The following is a 6,054-nucleotide window of genomic DNA, read 5'->3' as shown; positions in this document are numbered from 1 at the left end:
AGTATTTAAAAAGCAAACCAAGGTAAGTGATACAAAGATAACTTCTTTAAAGAGAGTTTTGCAAAGCTGTTGTAAAGATAAATAGGGGAAATAGCTCATTCAATTTAAGTTGAAAAGTCACTGTAAAACTGTCTCATGTTTTAAGAGGAACTGCTGCAATAATTTGAGACTTCTCATTGAATGCAAATATAGAACAAGCCCATTGTGTATCTTCCATGCTTTCATATGACTGTGACTGCTCTGAATCATTCCTGACCTCATCACTGACTTTATGGAGGTTTAACCATTGCACATCATCATGATTAGTGTTTCTATGTCACTTTACAACCATAAATCTGACAGCATCTTTGTGAGGTGAATTGTTTTCTTCTGACACAGGATAGATGGTCAGAGGTACAAATCCTGTTGTCAAGGGCACGTAATGAAAGTAGAGCAAGGATGAAAGTTGAGTAGTTTCTTTCCGATCCCACAGGAAGGATACGTTGCTTTTTTAATAGAGGTTTTGTTTGGGGAAACTTTTCTAGGCCTTATGAGCTTCTCGCTCAAGCTCTCCTTTCTCTGGTTGTGCATCCTAATGTGACTATACACTTCATAGTTCCCAGATTTCTCTTCATCTGCTTGATTCTGCTGTAAGACAAAATACAGTTCTTTACAATTGGCCATTCACTCTGGCAGGAAAAGCTGGTGGATAATTGTGTAAATTTGACATGTTATATGAGGAGTTTAAAATATCAATAGAAATGACCATATAAATAAAGCCCGATTCATTTTTCCTACCCACACAATACCTATTGGTTCCTTCCCTAATTCACAAATAGTTTTTTTTTTTCAAAAATTTCTTCTTAATATGTTCCTTTTAGGTGTCATCCCATTTATACGTTATCAGTTATCTCTCATCCCTTTAGGACTGAGAAATTCTCAAAGATAAATATTTTAAAACCTCTAGGGCAGTAATTTCTTGGCTAGTGATACCAGTTTTTCCTGTTTTAATTTTCAATTGAAATCAGTGAACTAGGGGAAAAATAAAACAGCACTGGCTTTTCTGCACAACTAACTATTAAAACAATGTTTCACTTGTACTTCTAACAAGTATGACCACAAAAATGCATTTTTAAGTTAATATTTTTAATATGTAGAAGGCCAGCATGAAAAAGTCCCAAGTCAGATCCTTCCTAGGTCAAATGTTCCAAAGATATTTAAAAAATAAAACAAAAACATTTCTGAGTTATTTGTGTCTTGATAGTGCAGATTCCAGGAAATACAGTTTCAGGGAGTCACATTTTTGAATTTAGGAGAGTAGAAATACATATTTTTAATATAAAGTGTATGCAGGGGGTAATTATGCCTGAAAATGATTCAGACATTGTTACAAGATCCCAAGAACTAGGTCTGTGGAAAGCACTTTTACTTAAATAAAAGAACAAAAGTGAGCGCTTCTAATCAGCACTTCAAATCGACTGTTTGCTGTCACTAAGTTTGTGTTACAATTATGTCCACTTTTCTGTTGAAGAGTGAAAGCTGTTCAAAGGATCAACACCCTTTCATTCGTGCTCACTAATTTCTCATTTTGGTTAATCTGAATTTTCCCCAGTTTAAAAGAGGCCTTTCTGTGGGTGAAGTAAGCAGACTTCAGGCTGCTCCTGACCTGAAATTACAGTGAGAGGGTTTTTATCTGAATCACTTCAAGAATTTTATTTTCTAGTAATTAAAAAAGTACTTATTTTCTTCTCTCTCTATTCTTGCCTTTTCTTTTCTTCAAACCATAATCCTGTTTCACCTGCTTACCCAACATCTTCCCATAAAATATTCTTAGGGTAGGCTTCTTCTCTGGTGGGGTAAGTTGCCAAAAACCTATTTAAAAACAAATCTCCATCTCTTCCTTTTCTCCAGCAATGATGTTTCTAAGTATGGGACTGGTCCCATACTTGCAGGACCTAGGTTTTGGCTGGTTGAGTCTCTGCATGGATACAGCCATCTGGCACAGTTGGCCTCATCTCTGGCTGGATACTTCAGGCTCTGTTTCAACATAAATAATGAGTTGATAAGATTGAAGAGAACAGGGAGAAATACACACGTCACAGACTTGTAAAATGAATTGAGATTCCTACAGATACATGCTGAGTTGCTCTGCTGTTACTATTTCTTGCTGTTGATATGAGCAATGTACTTCTAGTCATTTCTGCCCAACAGGAGAGGAGAAGGTAGGAGCAAATCTTCCTGTGCTCTCCAATAAAAGAAAAAGTAATATAAAAACCTGCTTACAAATGAATTCTTTTTATGAGGCTGAGATCAGATTGGTCGCGTCTGAGCCTGAAAGTCTATCCCAGGGGGCTGAAAGGTGACTCTGATCGTGGAGGTGACATCTTCTTTGTCATGTACCTCATTCCAAGAGGACTGACTAAGTATGATCAAACAGCAGTTCTGTGCCCTGACTTCTATAGTGCAGCCCAGAGTTCAGACTCAGGGCTCAAGATTCATGAGAGCGAATATTTAATCAATATAGTATAGTACGGATTTTTAAAACCAGAAATGCAATTTTATTTCATAAACCAAACTAGCTCCCTCCTTTCAAAAATCCAGATTATGTACTCTCAAAAATCACTGCCTTAACTGTCAGGTGTACTTTTAAAGTCTCTTTTTATGATGATTTAATTGAGAGCCTTTTTGTTTGCATTTTCAAATCTTTCTATGTATCCATGAAAGGTTTCATGTTTTAGAAATCTGAGAGTCTTTTATATTCACTTGACTCCCATTTACACCAGTGGCTGTAGGGAGCCTCTTTGGGACTTATTGTAGGAAGGTGACCATAATTCCTTAATTTATTATCTCCATTAACTACATTACTGTGATATTTCGCAATTTATATTCAAACATTATCCTGGGAAGCCAATTTGGTCAGATGTTCTGTGATAATACTTTATGAAGGGAAATCTGATTCATAGGTCTGTTCTGGTGATGCTGTTTCACAATAGGTTTAAGGTCATTTAGGACAGCAGCTCAGAGAGCTGCTGCTGCTGCTCTGCTTCCCCTTTCTCTCCCCTCGCCCATGCCATGTAGTCCATCTGGGACTGTGGATGGTTTACCTCTTGTGCTGGGGCTAGCAAAGGTGCAGCCAGTGTGCCTTTTGTGCGCGTGAGATTAGTTTTGAATTGGATCGACTCGTCTTGTTCACCAGTTTGTCTGAGTCTCCTTGCTGCCATACAGTCACTCGGGAGCGAGGCAGGAAGGAGTGGTGGAGGGAACGCAGATGTGCAAATCTATGGCTTGGTGGTTTTGGATAAGGCTATTGCAAAACTGCATCCAAACAGCTGACTTAATTATGACTTTTTCAAGATAACCCTTAATTTAACTGCTACTTATTTTGAAAAGTTTCTGTATCATGTCACATTTGAAACTGATTTTCCTGTAAATTTGCTCTATTTTCTGGTTAATTGGATTAGATCCACTCTTCGTTTCTCTGGTCTGTCTTGCAGCAAGGGTTGGGAGACTTTGTTAGTCGATCTCCGTCCTTCTTTTTGAAAACACAAAAGCATGATGCCTGTTTCTGGACTCTCTGGCCCCACCTGAGCTTGTATCATGAGATGACCTCTGGGATCTCAGGCATGGTATTGGTGTTGTCAGTGAGTCATTGACATGGCTTTGCTGCGATCAGTTATAAGCCCAGCAACATGTGTATTGAAGTGATAGGTGTGCAGTGCGTGTGGTGGGAGTTGCAGCAGTGTTACTGGCGGGTGATTTTTGTTTGTGTCTATTACTACTGAATAATAAGCTGGAAAATTACAAGGCAGTGGTGGTTTGGTGCTCAGATGTGGTATGTCACGTAAGCAGCGTAATCCCTGCTTTCTGAATTAAATTCTCGTTAGAGTGTGAGCTCTCATAGAGCTTATATTCAGACAGAATTAAACTTCCTTCGTGTCCAGCTCGAGGGCTTGGAGTCTGAGGTATCATTTATGAGATTTAAATGAAAGAGTGTCAGTTTTAAGAATCTGGGAGGGTTCAGCCATCACATTTTCATGTAGCAGTTTTGTGAATATGCAAAATATTCTCGAAGCATGTGCACAGTCCAAACTCACTGTTTATTCTCTGAAAATACACATACAGTTTGTTCAGGGCACCAGTGGAACATCTGGAATCAATTTTCCTGCACATTAGCAGCCAGCTGTCAAGACACCTTTGCCCACTGGGATCTTGCAGTGTGCAGCCTGTGGGCCTATGCCGTAAGGTGTTTGTACCCTTAAATGACAGGTTCTAGCTGCAGAATTTGGATATGATTTGAATTTAAGCCTCCTTAAAAGTCAGTGTATCTTAATATCTGAGTCAGTCCCACCCTCAGTGTTACTATCTCTGCTCTAACAAGGACTGGGGAGCTTCATGAATGCTTTGTGCATCGCTTTGAACGTGGGAATGGCTAAGTGTGTTGCTGAACCCTCAGACTGCGTGGGTAGAACAGGATAGTGTTTTTGCCCGGGGTAAAGAATTAGAAGCTATTTTCAGAAGGAGAATTCCATGCCAGATCCTTCTTCTGAATCCGCAATTGCAAAGTTGCGCTGTCATTAGGTCTGTGAATTACTAAAGTTAGGAGTGGACTAGCGTCCAAAATACTAATAGCACAGGGAGTGCAACTAAAAGCATTAGCATCCAAGTGCTTGTTATAATCATCAGAGCTGCATATGGGAGGAGAAAGGAATTAAGATTCCTGATTTTAGTAGCTATTGACCAAAGATGCAGAGCCTCTACAGGAGGCAGAGATACATGAGTTTCCTCTTTTATATGGCATGAGTAGTATCATACACAGAGGTTTCCCTACAGCGTATAAATCTGGGACTTAACAAAGTCCACACTACAACATAATATTGATTTTTATTGTAATTAAGATAAGATGATTTTTGTGAGTGGTTGCGTCATAACTTTATGGTTGAACCCCCATGGTATCGTTATCAGTCTAATTTCCCAACTCATGAAAACTCTCACCTGGTACAAGGGTAGAACTTGGAGCCTGCATTTTAAAAAGAGAAATGGTGTTCTCGCTGCTTTATTTTATGAGCAGGACAAACTGTTTTCTTTCACCAGACTTAATGAAAGAGGAGCCAGCAGTAGAAATTTCAAGAAGCACTAGCCATTTCTTGTTTGCCATCATCTCTTTCAACCTATACAAAAACTTTGTTTTCAGAGAAGTTTCCCTGTTAGGCAGATTGGCTCCAGCACTTAAAACTCTAATTACAGCCTGAAGGGTTAGGAAGATCTTTGAAGTGAGGTGTTTGCTGCCAATGTGGGGAGATCTAGCTGTTGATAGAACTGTGTAGAATAACAAGAGGAGGAGACATTCCTACCATAGATCCAAATAGATCTGAGAACTGGGGAAATTATTATAAATGGGAGGAAAAAAAATATTACAGTGGTTTACTGAGTGTGCTGGAGGCTCTCTGAAGTCCTTGAGTCCCTGCTCCTGAAAAATCTGGAAGGCAGAGAAAAGCTGCTATCACTCTCAGCATTCACATAATTTCTAACCAAATTTGTGCTAAATCAAGTATCAAAGTGGGATAAGTAGCCACTTCTGCTATTATCTCTCATACCTGCTTGCTGTTGCTTCGTAAGGTTTTTCTAATACTCTTCAGTAATTCCAGGAATTTCTCAACTCATTCTCCGTGCAGTTGTTCTGCTGGCTCTGGGCAGGCTTACGGCGTGCAGCTGGCCACAGGCAGGCACTGCATGGTTCGTTTGTTGTAGCCAGACGGGGAGATTAGGATCACTGGTATCTTCTGTCTCGCCCTGGCTCCCAGGAATGTGCATGTTGCACCTGAAATTTGAAGCTTCACCAAGCACACAGTCAAGAGAGCAATCTGCACCATCTATCAGATGGCTACTTACTGTGCTTAGCCAGGACTTTGGAAAAACTGAAGATCTACTCTCTCCCACCCCGTGATCCATCTCAGGGTTTACAGAGAGTATACACATAAAGGCTGCTTTGTGTTAGCCTTGGGCTGAACACATCTTGAGTGAAGAAGCACATTTGGGCCTGAAGGTTCCTGTTTGTTTCTCCCCTAACTGTAGTAA

The 6,054-nt window shown here is 39.8% G+C and overlaps 1 protein-coding gene across 1 annotated transcript in view; it reads left to right on the top strand.

Moving 5' to 3' along the window:
- MCF2L2 (MCF.2 cell line derived transforming sequence-like 2) overlaps positions 1 to 6,054 on the top strand; it is a 158,752-nt gene that overhangs the window by 94,127 nt on the left and 58,571 nt on the right. The gene's annotated exons all lie outside the window — the stretch shown is intronic.

Source organism: Rhea pennata, chromosome 9 (genome assembly GCF_028389875.1).
Source record: "Rhea pennata isolate bPtePen1 chromosome 9, bPtePen1.pri, whole genome shotgun sequence".
Taxonomy (NCBI): domain Eukaryota; kingdom Metazoa; phylum Chordata; class Aves; order Rheiformes; family Rheidae; genus Rhea; species Rhea pennata.
The sequence above is the reverse complement of the archived record's forward strand: the minus strand, read 5'-3'. Positions and strand labels throughout refer to the sequence as shown.